The sequence below is a fragment of the Ictidomys tridecemlineatus genome, chromosome 14 (genome assembly GCF_052094955.1).
Source record: "Ictidomys tridecemlineatus isolate mIctTri1 chromosome 14, mIctTri1.hap1, whole genome shotgun sequence".
NCBI lineage: Eukaryota > Metazoa > Chordata > Mammalia > Rodentia > Sciuridae > Ictidomys > Ictidomys tridecemlineatus.
The window spans coordinates 66,061,352-66,074,473 of record NC_135490.1 but is presented as its reverse complement, the minus strand read 5'-3'; positions in this window follow the sequence as shown (position 1 = coordinate 66,074,473).

Sequence of the window (13,122 nt, the reverse complement as noted above, 5' to 3'; positions counted from 1 at the left end):
ACTAGTTCCACATGAGAACTTTTAATTATTTATTTTTAAATTAAAATTTTTAATCCATTGGCATTTTTGAATATGGCTTCAGATAGGAATTCTATTCCCCCCACAACCCCACGAGGATAGCAAATTGCACCATCAAAAGTTATTAAATAATTCATTCTTTTTCAGTGAATTCCAATAAAAATTAAAAACTACTATGATCCTTTCTGAATTCTCTATTCCTTTCTTTATCCATTTCTCTTCTTCACTAAGACCTTACTGATTTAAATACAGTGACTTATCTATTCTCCTGATTATTTCTCAACACTTTGCCTTCCTAGCCTATCTCCTGACTTCTTTTCTACTTTGGATAAATTATCAAGCATGCATCTCATTCTTTGAGGTTAGTGATCTTCTATTTCTAAAATATAAACAACAACAAAACCCCCCAAACACCCCAACATCAATTTCCTACTGTTTTCTTTCTTTAATGCAATTTCTGTTGGGAATTGCATTAAGCTCCTGTATTAATTGGAGAGAAATAACTTTTTATATTATCTCTTTTGATGAAAAAACATGGTTTACCTTTCTATTAGTTTTGATCTGTTTATGTCTAATAATGAAGATTTTATAGTCTTCATATGTAAATCCTGTGTCTTTCTTGATAAGCTTATTCTGTGTGTTTTATTGTTCCTAGGTATACTTTGGAATAATTTTATAGTTTTTGTGGTTATTGTGAATGGAATCTTATTTCTTCTTTTTAGTGCTTATTTCTAGAGTACATTAAAAGTATAAAAATATATTTCTGTTTTATTTTGTCCCTCTTTAGTCTATTCGGGCTGCCATAGCAAAATTCCACACACTAAGAATAATAATAAAAATTAAGTATAGGGGTCTGTGTAAATGAAGATCTTGACATATCGTAAGAACCCCAGTGAATCCACCTGATTCATTACTTTGTTTTTTTTTTCATACTTCTCTTTTAATAATGAGCGTATTTCAGATTCATTCCACTGTCTTTCCTTTCCCCATCCCCCTCTCTGTCCTTGGCCTACTTCACTGAACTTCTAGCCCCCAAACCCCTTTTTGTGGGTTACTCACCATCTGTACATCTACAAGAAATTAATGAAAAACAAAACAAAACAACAACGACGGGTAAATGGCAGAAAGATCAATAGAGGGGAGGAAAGAGGTGAGGAGGGAAGAGGAAAGAGAGGCATTGGGGACAGAATTAGAACAATATATATCCCCTGTTTTTAAAATTACGTCAAAATGGATTCTACTGTCATGTACAACTGAAAAGAATAAATAAAAACTAACAAGTATAAAAAATGAGAGTATTTCAGATTATACATTTCTGGCTTTTTTTTGTGTGATCCATGAGTTTTGGAAAGAAGACAGTAGAAGAACTTGCATATGCCATTGAAAGAAAGACCTTTCGAGCAAGAATTCCACACCTAGCCAAGATATCATTTACCTGCAGGGAAAAGATGTTTGTGTATAGACAGGAATTCATAGAGTATGTCGCCCATATATCCTATTTGAGAAAAAATATTGAGGAAAAAATCTAGATCAAACAATAGGGGAAAATCTCAAGGTGGAGAAAAGTGAGAAAAAATTTTTAGATTCTCTCTATATAATTTAAACAAGTGAATAAGGACAAGTACATTGTCTGAAAGTGTGTAATATAATTACAAGGTAAAGAATCTTGAAAACACTCAATGACCTTATCATAACACAGAGATTGGTATTGGAAAGAAAAGCATTCTGAATGTTTCAATAGGAGTTGGGAAGGGAAGGTAGTGAATTTTAAAGTTTCTGTTTATTCTTTTAATATGGGGTTGGTAAGTTGAAGGATAAAAGTGAAAAAGAGTACCTCAGTAGGGAAAATAGAACAGAATTATCATTTTTTCCTGCCTTCCTCTGAGGTTACTACTCTTGAATTTTATTATTGTTCCTTTTGTCTGCATATGTATCAAAGTAACAGTGTTTAATTTTGCCTGTTTTTTTGTAAATATATTTATAAACATTATATGTACTATATATCTTAATAATATATATACTTTAAAAAATTTTCCTTTCCTGGTATGTTTTTGTCATTCATCAGTACTAATTATGTATTTCACTAATTATTGCTTCTGTAAATTATTCCATTATATGATTTTGCTACAACTTATATATAAATTTGCCTATTTATGACATTTAAGTGGTATCTTTTTTTTTAAATAAGTAATGATGCTACAATATGAACATTGTTATGCATGGTTCCTGGCACATATGTGCAATCACTTCTCCAGGGTATTTGTCTCAGGATGGAATTGTGGAGTCATAGAGAATGCACATCTTCAGCTTGTCTAGACAATTACAAACTGTTTTTCTAAAAAGATTAAATGAGCAACAGTGTGCACATTTTAAGAGCCATGTCTCACTGTATTAGATCCCTGTTGCTGCTGTAACAAATCACCACAAACATAGTGGTTTAAAACAACACAAATTGAATCTCTGACAATTCTGGAAGAGAGAAGTCTGCCCTGGGCTAATGGCAAGGTGTTGGCAGGGCTGACTCCTTTCAGAGGCACTGAGCTAGAATCTGTTTTCTTCAGCTTTTAATGGCTGGATTCCTTGAAGGATATCACTCCAGTATCTTCTTCCATCACATTACCTTTACTTCTGTAGATGTACATCCCCTTCGGTTCCCTCTTACAAGGATACATGTGATGATATTGACTGGGCTCACCTAGAAAATTCAGGATCACTTCTCCATCTAAGGATCTTTAATTTAATCATACTTTCATGCAGAGTTGCTTTTGCTACATGAGGTAACGTCCACAGGGGCTGGGGACTGGGATGTAGACATCTTAGGGGCTGTTATTCAGTCTACATCTAACTTCGTATCATCTAACTTTTTTTTTTTTTTTTTGATGCTGGAATTTGAATTCAGGGGCCCTGATCACTGTTTTTTGTATTTTACTTAGAGACAGGGTCTCACTGAGTTGCTTAGTGCCTCACTGTAGCTGAGGCTGGCTTTGAACTTGCAATCCTCCTGCCTCAGCCTCAAACTAGTGGTTTAATTTTTATGTTAATTTACAGCTCCTCAATAACTAGCATTTATTGATCATGACATTTTCTACTATTTGAAATGCTTGTTTTTGTCTTTTCCCCATTTATGCATTGGTTGTTTTTTCTTTAAAAAAAATTGATTTATACAAGTTCCTTATGTACTGGAGGATTCTATCAATTTTGTGTGGCAGATAAATTCCTTGGATTTTTGCTTGTGTTTTTGTCTTCATTTTCTTCACAATGTCTTTCATTGACCAGCATTCCTTTTGTCCTTCCTTTCCTCCTTCCTTTTTTCTTCCCTCCCCTCCTTCCTTTCTTTTGGTGCTGGAGATCAAACCCAAGGCGCTTTCTTTGTTTTCACATAGTAAAATGTACCTATTCTTTACACACTTAAAAATGTCTTTTAATTCTGGAAAATATTCTTAAAGTTTTAAATATACATTTTGACCAATACATAACAATATAAAACTGTACATGTTAATGGGAGGTATTGTGATGTTTTGATACATTATGTAATGTTTAAATCAAGTTAAACATATCTTCCAACATTTTTACTTTCTTTGTGATGAAAACAGTGCATATTTTTGACTTCAGAAATTTTCCATCATTTCAAAGTCACATTGTTAGTTTTTCATGTTTTTTCTTATCTTATTATGATAAAATGCAGAAAAATTTAAAGCATTTCTCAATAAAGACTTATACACCCAACACAAAAGCTTTTTTTTTTAACCATAAGCATGTTACCACACTTATTGTAATATACATCTTTCTATCCATCCATTTTTAAAATACAATAAAGACACCAGGATGCCCCCCTTATGTATATCAGTATTCATATTACTTGAGTTCAATTTTTATAGTTTTTCTCTTAATATAAACTTTAGATACAATAAAATGAGCAAATCATCAAGTGTCCATTTTGCCAAATATGTTCCTCTCTGTAGTGCAGGGGAATTGTGGGCAGTCTGGTTGGCTCCTTTTGTACCTCTTCTATGCACTGCATGGTAGGCGTGGGAGGAGATAGAAATCAGGGATGAGGAGAGTACATAAAAAAGAGATAGTATATCCCCATAGCATTTTGATTCATTGTACACAAATGGAGCGCAACTTTTCATTTCTCTGGTTCTAGTCAGTTCTTGATTTTACCCTCCCAGAGGTAACAAGTGCTCTCATTTCTTCCTTGCAGATTAGGTTTGTCTGTTGTAGAATTTATATACATGGAGTCATGTAGTATCTACTATTGTGAGCAAAGTTTCTTTCAATTTTTAGAATAGTTTTGATCCATCCATACTGTTGCATGTATCAGTAGTCCATTTCTTTTTAGTGTTGGATAGTTTTGTGAGCAAAAATACCCAGCATAGTTTCAGCATCATTGTGAAAACACAAATCATCAGGATGGAAGCAGACCTCAAGGAATCAGCAAGATTTCCTTTATTCTGCAGTGGAGTCATTCAGGTAGGCACTGGAGGGGCTTATTTTCTGGGTACAAAAATGGCCATTGGTTACAGAGGGGCTCTGAGTTTTTCATAGTTTACAAGGAGGGTTGTTTAATTATTGGAGACAGAAGCAGTATGGTTGTTTTGGACAGTCAGAAAAGAAGTTGTAAAAAGCCCAGAACTCAGTGTCACTGGGAAAAGCTCATAATTTGGTGTTCACTGCTTATTTTCTTCCTCTTGAACCCACTGTTACCCAGAGCTTCGCTATTTGCTTTTCTCCTTCCAGGAAAGGGTTAAAGTCCAGGATCCAGCATTTCAGTTTCTGCCTGTCCATGTAGGACCCCTGGTTGGGAAGGAATGAATGTTTGCTTTTGGTGGAGGTGCTGGGGATGAACCCAGGAAGGGATGAAAGTTTGCTTTTTCCTGTCAGGGCCCATTGTTACTGGGAAAGGATTTACTGGGAGAGGTTTAATGTTTGCTAATTTCCATGCCTTTTCCTGTGCCATACCAGTCTTTCTGTTTTTTCCTGGAGGCTTGTAGCAGTATTATTTTCCATAACCCTTCAAGTTTTATATGGGTTGAAAAAAAGCCCAATTTGTTTATCTGCATTCTGCTATTAACAGAAACCTGAGCTATTTCCAGGGTTTGACTGGGAGGAACCCTGCTGTGACATTCTTATATATGTGTTTGCACAAACATGCTTTCATTTCTCATTGCTGAGTCACAGTGTAGGTGCATGTTTAGTTTTGTAAGAAATAGCCAGACTTTTTTTTTTTCCAAGTGGTTTTACCATTTTACATTCCCATTGCCTATGTAAGAATTCCAGTTGCTCCATATTATTATCTCCAGCCTTTAGTGTTGTCAGTCTTTAAAATTTTAACATTTAATTTTAGCATGGAGTGGGCTCTCATTGTGGTTTTATTTTGCTTTTACCAAATGACTAATGACATTGAAATTTAGGCCAGAGAGCTGGGTCTTACTGGGTAGGGCATAGCTGTGGCTCCCTGGAAGTTGCTGAGGCTCAGAACTTGCTAAAAATCCACTCTCTAAGGTGCCAGGGAAACTGTTGATGTGGAGGTGTCTCACTAATACTACAAAACTGCTAAGGGTCTTGGAGAAGCTGTGAGCCCTGCAGGAGCTAGAGGCACTGTGCTGTAAAACCACCAGGAGAAGGGTGAGGTGGAGTGCCAGGTGAAGTGCCACTGCTCTCAACCTGTGCCGTAGGAGGAAAGCACTAGAGAAGCCACCAGAGCCTCAGGAGCCTGGGGCTGGGAAGCTGCCCAGCAAGCATGCTGGAACTATGAAGAAAAACTTTCCATAATATCTGACCAGGATCCTTTCCTGGAAAATCATATTCAAAATGCTCTGATCTGTTTTCACAAAGCAGACTAAAAGGATGAATTTGGAGCTGAGAGGCTATAGATTGATTGTAATAACACATTATGACATTACTTAATTTACTTACTGGTTCTAGTAGTTTTTCTTTTGTAGATTTCTTAGGATTTCCCTCCCTCCCTCCCTTCTCTCCCCCCTCCTTTTTTTTTCTCTTTCTTTTTCTTGGCTGATTGGCCTAGCTAGGACCTCTAGTACCATGGCATGTAGAGGTGATGAAAATTGGCATTCTTTCAGATCTAGGGAGAAATGTACCATTAACTATAATGTTAGCTGTGGGATTTTTGTGTATGTTCTTGATGAGTTTGAGGAAGTCCCCTTCTTTCCTAATTTAACGATGGTTGGATTATTTTCCATGCTTGGTGCTGCTGTGAAAGTACTGATATTTGGGGTTCTTGTTTTATCTGAAGCTCTCATTTTTGACTTATCATCGAGTATATGCCTTAATTCCTATTTTTCTGTGAGCTCTAGTATCACTGGACTTCCAGAGTTCCAGGGATTGGCAGGTGCACCCAGAAGGTCAGGAACATCGGGGCTTTTTGTGGGTTCTTTGGATTTGTGCTTTGGGGTCCTTTTTAGGTCTCTGAGGAATTCTCTTAGGCTCTTGCCAACTCAGCAATAGTTTTTAAAAAGCTATTTCATTTTCTCAGCATTTTTATGTATTTTGCATTGGAAGATATTTTAGTTCACATAGTCTACCATATGGCTGGAAATAAGCCACTGTGGAGTTTTTAGCATAGAAAGGGATTTTAAGATTAATCCAAAGCATTTATTTTATAAATCAGTAAACCAAGACACTAAGAGCTTATTTGAATTTATCTGATTTGCCTCATGCTTCACATTGTATAGTGAAAACCGAAGTTCTCCGGCCTAGACATCTGACTCTAAACTCAGTATTCGTCCTATATCAAAAGTTAACAAATGAAGGCCAGGAGGCTGTTTGATTTGCTGCATATCTTTACATGACCTGTAAGGGGAAAAAAACAGGGTTTTCATATTTGAACAGGTAGAAAAGATCAAAAGAGTGGTGATTTTTCATTATATGTAAAAATTATATTAAATTTCTATTTCAGTGTCCATAAATAAAGCCTAATTGGAACAAACACACATTCATTTATTTGACGTGGCTAATTTTGTACTAAAATGGCAGAAATAAGTAATTATTACAGAAATTGTAATAACTCCATAACTCCTAAAATGTTTACAATTTGGCTTATTATGGGAAAATTGATAGTTTTTGTATCACATGCTTTTTCTCTCAATGAAGTCAAAACATCCCGCTTTTCATTTGGCTTCTAGAGAGGGGGCAGACTTTGTGGCAGGCGCTCAGTTTGAGATTGGTTTGGCTGAGTCTCACCAGATATGACGATAGTTCTAAAATTTCTACATGTGGTTGCATATGCAAAATTCACATGCATTTTAAAATGTTGACCTACATCCAAAGGTTCTATAATTCAGTATGAAACATGCATGGGACACATGAAAGAGTTAAGTATAGCACAATGGAAACATAGCTAAACCCCCACCAAATCCACTAAGAAAATTGAAATCAGTGTACTACTGTTCAACAAATGAAGAGGAGGGGTGGGTCTGATTTGAGGGATGATATCATTATCTGACAATATCATCATCAGATTTTAAAGGTTAAAAACTTGAAAGCCCATGAGAATATTTTCATGTTTTGAGTTCAGTTGACCTGAGTTCTATTCCTGCCTCTGCCTGTTTGATACCTGATGGTATCAAACACACAACTTCTTTGAGCCTTATTTTTCACATCAGTTATTCTTGACATGCTTAAACACATAGGCTATACTGATATATGATGATTTTCTTGTTTTCCTAATGAACATATTTTTTAAAACTTAGGTATATTTTTAAGAAAGTAGTGCAATTGTCAAATATATCTACCTGTGATAGTTTAGTTTGCTGAGTTAGTGTTTATTGTGATTTGGATTGAGGTGTCCCCCCAAAGCTCCTGTGTTTTTGTAGGAATGTTTGGAGGTAAAATGATTTTTGAGAGCTCTGATCTAATCATTCCATTCTAGTTTGAATGAGTGGCAACTGTAGGCAAGTGGCTGGAGGAGGTGGTCACTGGAGGAGTGTGTTGGAAGGGTTATCTCTCCTGTGGCCCCTTCCCCTGTCCTTTTCTCTGCTTCTTGGCCTCCTTAAATGGAGCTGTGCTCCTTTACCATGCACTTGGGTCATGATGTTATGCCTCATCTTGGGCTCAGAGGATGTGGAGTTGGCCCACCATGGCGTGAACCTCTGAAACTATGAACCCCCAATATACCTTTTCTTTAAGTTGTTCTGGTCAGATACTTTGGTCCCAGTGATGAGAAGCTGACCAACAGTGTTACACATTTTAAATCTCATCTATTCAGATAACATGAAATTCAGAAATAGTACTTTATTTAAATCTCACATTTTAAGAAAAAAAAATTCCATTTATTTTTTACATACATGACAATGAAGCACCAAATTTCCCCAGTTTTGCACGTGTACTCATTTGTGTGTGCATGTGTATGCTTGAGTTCTTGAAGGTTCATCACATATTTGTGTCCACAAAGTCAAGAGACAGAACAGTTCTGTCATTACAAGGGTCCTCCTTTGCTCCTTATAACCACACCTACCGCCCCACCTTATACTCACTGATCCTAATCCCTGGTGACCATTAATTTGTTTATTTTCTTGTCATTTCAAGAATGTTATGTAAATGGAATCACAGAGTAGGTAACCTTTTGGAACTGGTTCGTTTTACTTAACATGATTCCCTAAAGAGTCCAAATCATATGAACCAGTAGTTTATTCTTTTTCACTATTGAGTAACAGTCTATTGAAGTGAAGGCAGCAGTTTGTATAACTTCATCCACTGAAGGACATTTTGGTTGTTTCTACATTTTAGCTGTTATTAAAAAGAGTTGCTATGAACTTACAGGCTTTTGAAGATAAGTTTATTTCTGTGAGAAAAATGCCCATACTATTTTAAAGTAATCTTTAGGAGCTCATCAACTTGCAACTATGAATTCATATATTTGTTCATTTAGCAAATATTTATTCTTTTCTATGTGTCAGGCACTATTCTAGGCAGAGGAACGTAAAGGTGAGCAAAGTTATTGCCCTCTTGGAATTCACATTCTGGTGAAGAATGGCAAGTCAAATACATTCACTTATACAACTATTAAATATAATAAATGCAAAAAATATAATAAATGCAACTATTAAATATAATAAATGCTTTCTTTTAAACTGATCATATCAGGTGACTTCTAGGCATATAAAGCCAGCATAAATTGGTTTACTTCTGGCTCATGTGTCTTCCCCATGTAGTACTTGGTTATTCAAAAATAAAGAAATTGAGGGAACACTCCTTAATCTCAGGAATTTTGTGAGGAGCTGAATATAAAGAAATTTCCTCTTTTCTGAGGGATACTTAAGGATAAAATGTTGTCATGTATTTAGGCTTATTCAGCCCTGCTCTGCAACATTACTGACAGTAAGTGGGAGAGTTAATGACACTTTGGGTGACAAGAATGTGTGTTGCTACTGTTCCTAAGGCAAATTGCTTCTGATCTTCCTTGCTGTTAGGTTTTTAAAAATTGCATTTACTAAGCCAAGTGCCAGAGGCTGTGTTAATTTTTTCCAGCAAAGATACCACCACACTAGCAGTTTTAAATGAGTTTACTACTTAGGTTTATAGCAGTGTATCTGCCATGATTCATCTGATTTCTTTGGGGACCATATAAGTAAATTAAATAGGGACATGATGACAACACTTTGCATCTGTTAACACTTTGAATTAAGGCCAATCTCTGAAATTCTTCCTAATGTGAAGTTCCGCCTCTTGGGAGTGGGGACAGTTTGAAGATCTTCTAGTTGATTCTTCTTACCACAATGGCTGTTATTCACTGGACAGGGAAGCAATGTGAAGGTTTTTGACAATTTTGAATATATTCTTCACATTTATGTACCCAGTGGCCAAGACCCTAACCATAAGTTAGGGATCTGAGATGATCTGGGTTAGGGCTCTCATTTATCACCTGGCCTGCATATGCCCCCATTCTGAAAGAGAGGTCACAGTGGTATTTTGGGTCTCCTGGTATATATGTTGGCTTACATCCTGTATTTATCAGCCTTCTAAAGATTTGGCTATTTTCCTTTCTTCACTATTCAGATACTTTGATAAGTGGTCACAAGTCTTTTGACCATTGCTTGCAGTGCCATTGCAGGGCATGTTCTTAACTCAATATTCTGTGTCAGCTAAGTAAAAAACTGGCGTGGGATTGCAACTTAACACTGTGGTTCTGGTGTTGGTCCTGATTTTCATATAAGCCAAGTAACACTCAACTTTTCTATTTTAGTCAGATTTTTTTGCTGCTATAACAAAAAGACCTGACAAAAACAGTTTTAAGGAGGAAAATTTTATTTGGGGGCTCATGGTTTCAGAGATCTCAGCCCGTAGACAGCTGGCTTCCTTCCTCTGGGATGGAGTGAGGCTGAACATTAGGGTAGAAGAGTATGGCAGAGAGAAGTGGCTCAAGATATCACACCAGGAAGAAGAAAGGGAGAGAGAGAGAAAGGGAGAGAGAGCGAGGGGGAGAGAGAGAAAGACAGAGAGAGAGAATAAGGAAGGAATGAATTGGGGTCCTACTATTCTCTTTAAGGGCCTGCTCCAGAGCACCTAAACACCTCCCACTGGGCTCCACCTCTTAAAATCTCCTCCACTTCCCAGCAGTGCCAAGCTGTGGACCAAGTCTTTAACACATGGGCCTTGAGGACATTCAATGTCCAAACCATAGCATCTGGCAAGGAGGAGTTGATATTTTGTAGAAAGAAAGAAGAAGCCAATTCTGTTGACCTGGAGAGTTCAGGTTAGCTTGGGTATAAGATTCTCCATCCAAATGTGGCATTTTCTAGTTTCAGGGCCTAACTCTTTTCCTCTCTGGACAATTACTTTTGTCTAAAAGATCTGTTAAGTCTTCACTTCCTTATCCTTTGTAGCTCTGTTATCTTGACAGTAAAATTCAGGGCTTGTGGTCTGGTCTGAAGCCATAGAAGATATAAGGGACTATTTAAACATTGCCATAGAGCTGTATGATTTTCACAGGCAGGCCTTGAATTGGCTAACCTGAGCTTAACTTCAAAAACCGTGTCCAACATCCAGTCAACTCCACAACCATTATACGAATCATTTCCCTAGACAAGTTCTTGTCTCTTATTATGGTTTAGATGTGAGATGTCCCCCAAAGGCTCATCTGTGAGACAATGAAAGAAGATTTAAAGGAGAAATGATTGGGTTATGAGCATCTTAGTATTAGGTTAAGATGCTCGGAACCCAATCAGTGAATTAATCTCCTGATAGGGATTAACTGAGTGGTAACTGAAAGCAGATAGGACATGGCTGGAGGAGGTGGGTGATTGGAGGTATGATTTTGGGGTTTATATATTTTGTCCTGGTGAGGAGAGCTCTCTTTCTGCTTCCCGATGCCTTGTTCCCTGCTGCTTTTCTCTCCCACACCCTTCTGCCATGATGTTCTGCCTCACCTTGAGACACAAGCAATGGAGCCAGCCTTCTATGGATTGAGATCTCTGAAACCATGAGCCCCCAAATAAATTTTTTCTTTAAAATTATTTTTGTCAGGTCTTTTAGTCACAGCAGTGAGTGTCACTTTCATCTGTATTTCATTTTGATCTATCAGTGATGAAAGTGTTAGTAATTGTGGTGTTACTGCATGCCAGAGGGGTTAGCCACTCCAGGCTGGGTATGAATTGTCATAGCTTAAATTCTCTTTAGCCAGAAAGCAGAGAGACTTAAGGGTTTTATGCAAGTTGTTTGTTTAGGCAAGTGAAATCAGAAGATAGAAGTGGGGGTCGTGGAAGAGTAAACTATGGAAAAAGGGAAAACCAATCCCAGAGTGCATTGTCAAGATACCACCTCTCTACAACTGAGACTGTGTGTGGATCTCTATAGAAATTGCCTTAGAATTGTCCTCCAAGGGCCAAGTTCAGGAGTCCTTATTAGCAGCTCCTGTTCCACCAACTCCTAGTAATCCAGCATTGCATCATGGGAGATTATCTGCTTTGAACCTCAGGTTTGTACATGTGCAAGTATCTACTGAGTTTCTACAGGACTTCCCTGTGCAGCTTAGAGGAGTGGGGACAGGAGACCTGAATAGAAATTTTAGCAGAGCGAGGATGTTACTGTATTATCCATGTGTGAAGCTGGTTGACACAGCAAAGTCTGAGGATAAAGTGGGTCAAGAGGATGTGAGGATACATTTTGTCTTCTCAATACTCATTTCATTATCTTAATTCCTTGTAGATTCAAGATAATATGTTGGTTATTTTGCACTGGCTTTCTTCAATGCTTGCAGTTTCTACCACAAGATTTACAATGGTTGCTGTAGGTTACAGTGGTTAGCAATCAGTAGGAAAATTTGTGTATGGAGAAGAAGACCAGTATACATCAAAAGCAGTGGCTTCCAAACATGGTTGGGAAGGTCAGGGCTGGATTGTAATGTTGTTTTCTCATATTCTGGGAAAATGAGGAAAATAAGAGCAATGGAATGAGTTACTCATGATATGAGAAGTGAGGAATTTAAACACTTGTACTGATTTTGAGATTTTATTCTTAACTCTTTGGGTATAGACATTTCAAAAGATTTCAAAAGATGGAACAATGTAAGTAGCTAGTAGATTTTAAAAATATCCTTAGATGACAATTTAGAAAGTTGGCACTTAAAGTCCATTTTTTTGCTTTTATTTATCTTGAAATAATTTACTCCTCTATGAGTGTGTTAGTTTTCTGTTGCTGTGACAAAATACTTGAGATAATCAACTTAAAAGGAAGAACAGTTTATTTTGGCTCACAGTTTACATGGGTTTCTCTGCCACAGAAGCATGCAGCAGAAGAAGCAGCTCACCTCATGTTGACCAGGAAGCAAAGAAACATCAGGGGCCAGGGTTCTAATATCTCTTTCAAGGCTACACCTCCCATGAACTTCCTTTGACTAGGCCCCACCTCCTAAAGGTTCTACCATCTCCCAATAGTGCTATAGGTTGGGAACAAAGCCTTCAACACATGAGCCTCTGGAGGACATTCAAGATCCAAACTGTAGAAATGAGATCCCTAATTTTGACAGTCTAATCCAGAGCATGATGTCCCATCAGGAAACTAGCCTAGGTAGAGACCCCAGGGAGAGGGTACCTGGATGAACAGGGATTGCTCTAGGAACCCCAGGGACTTGGGGATGAGAGTAGC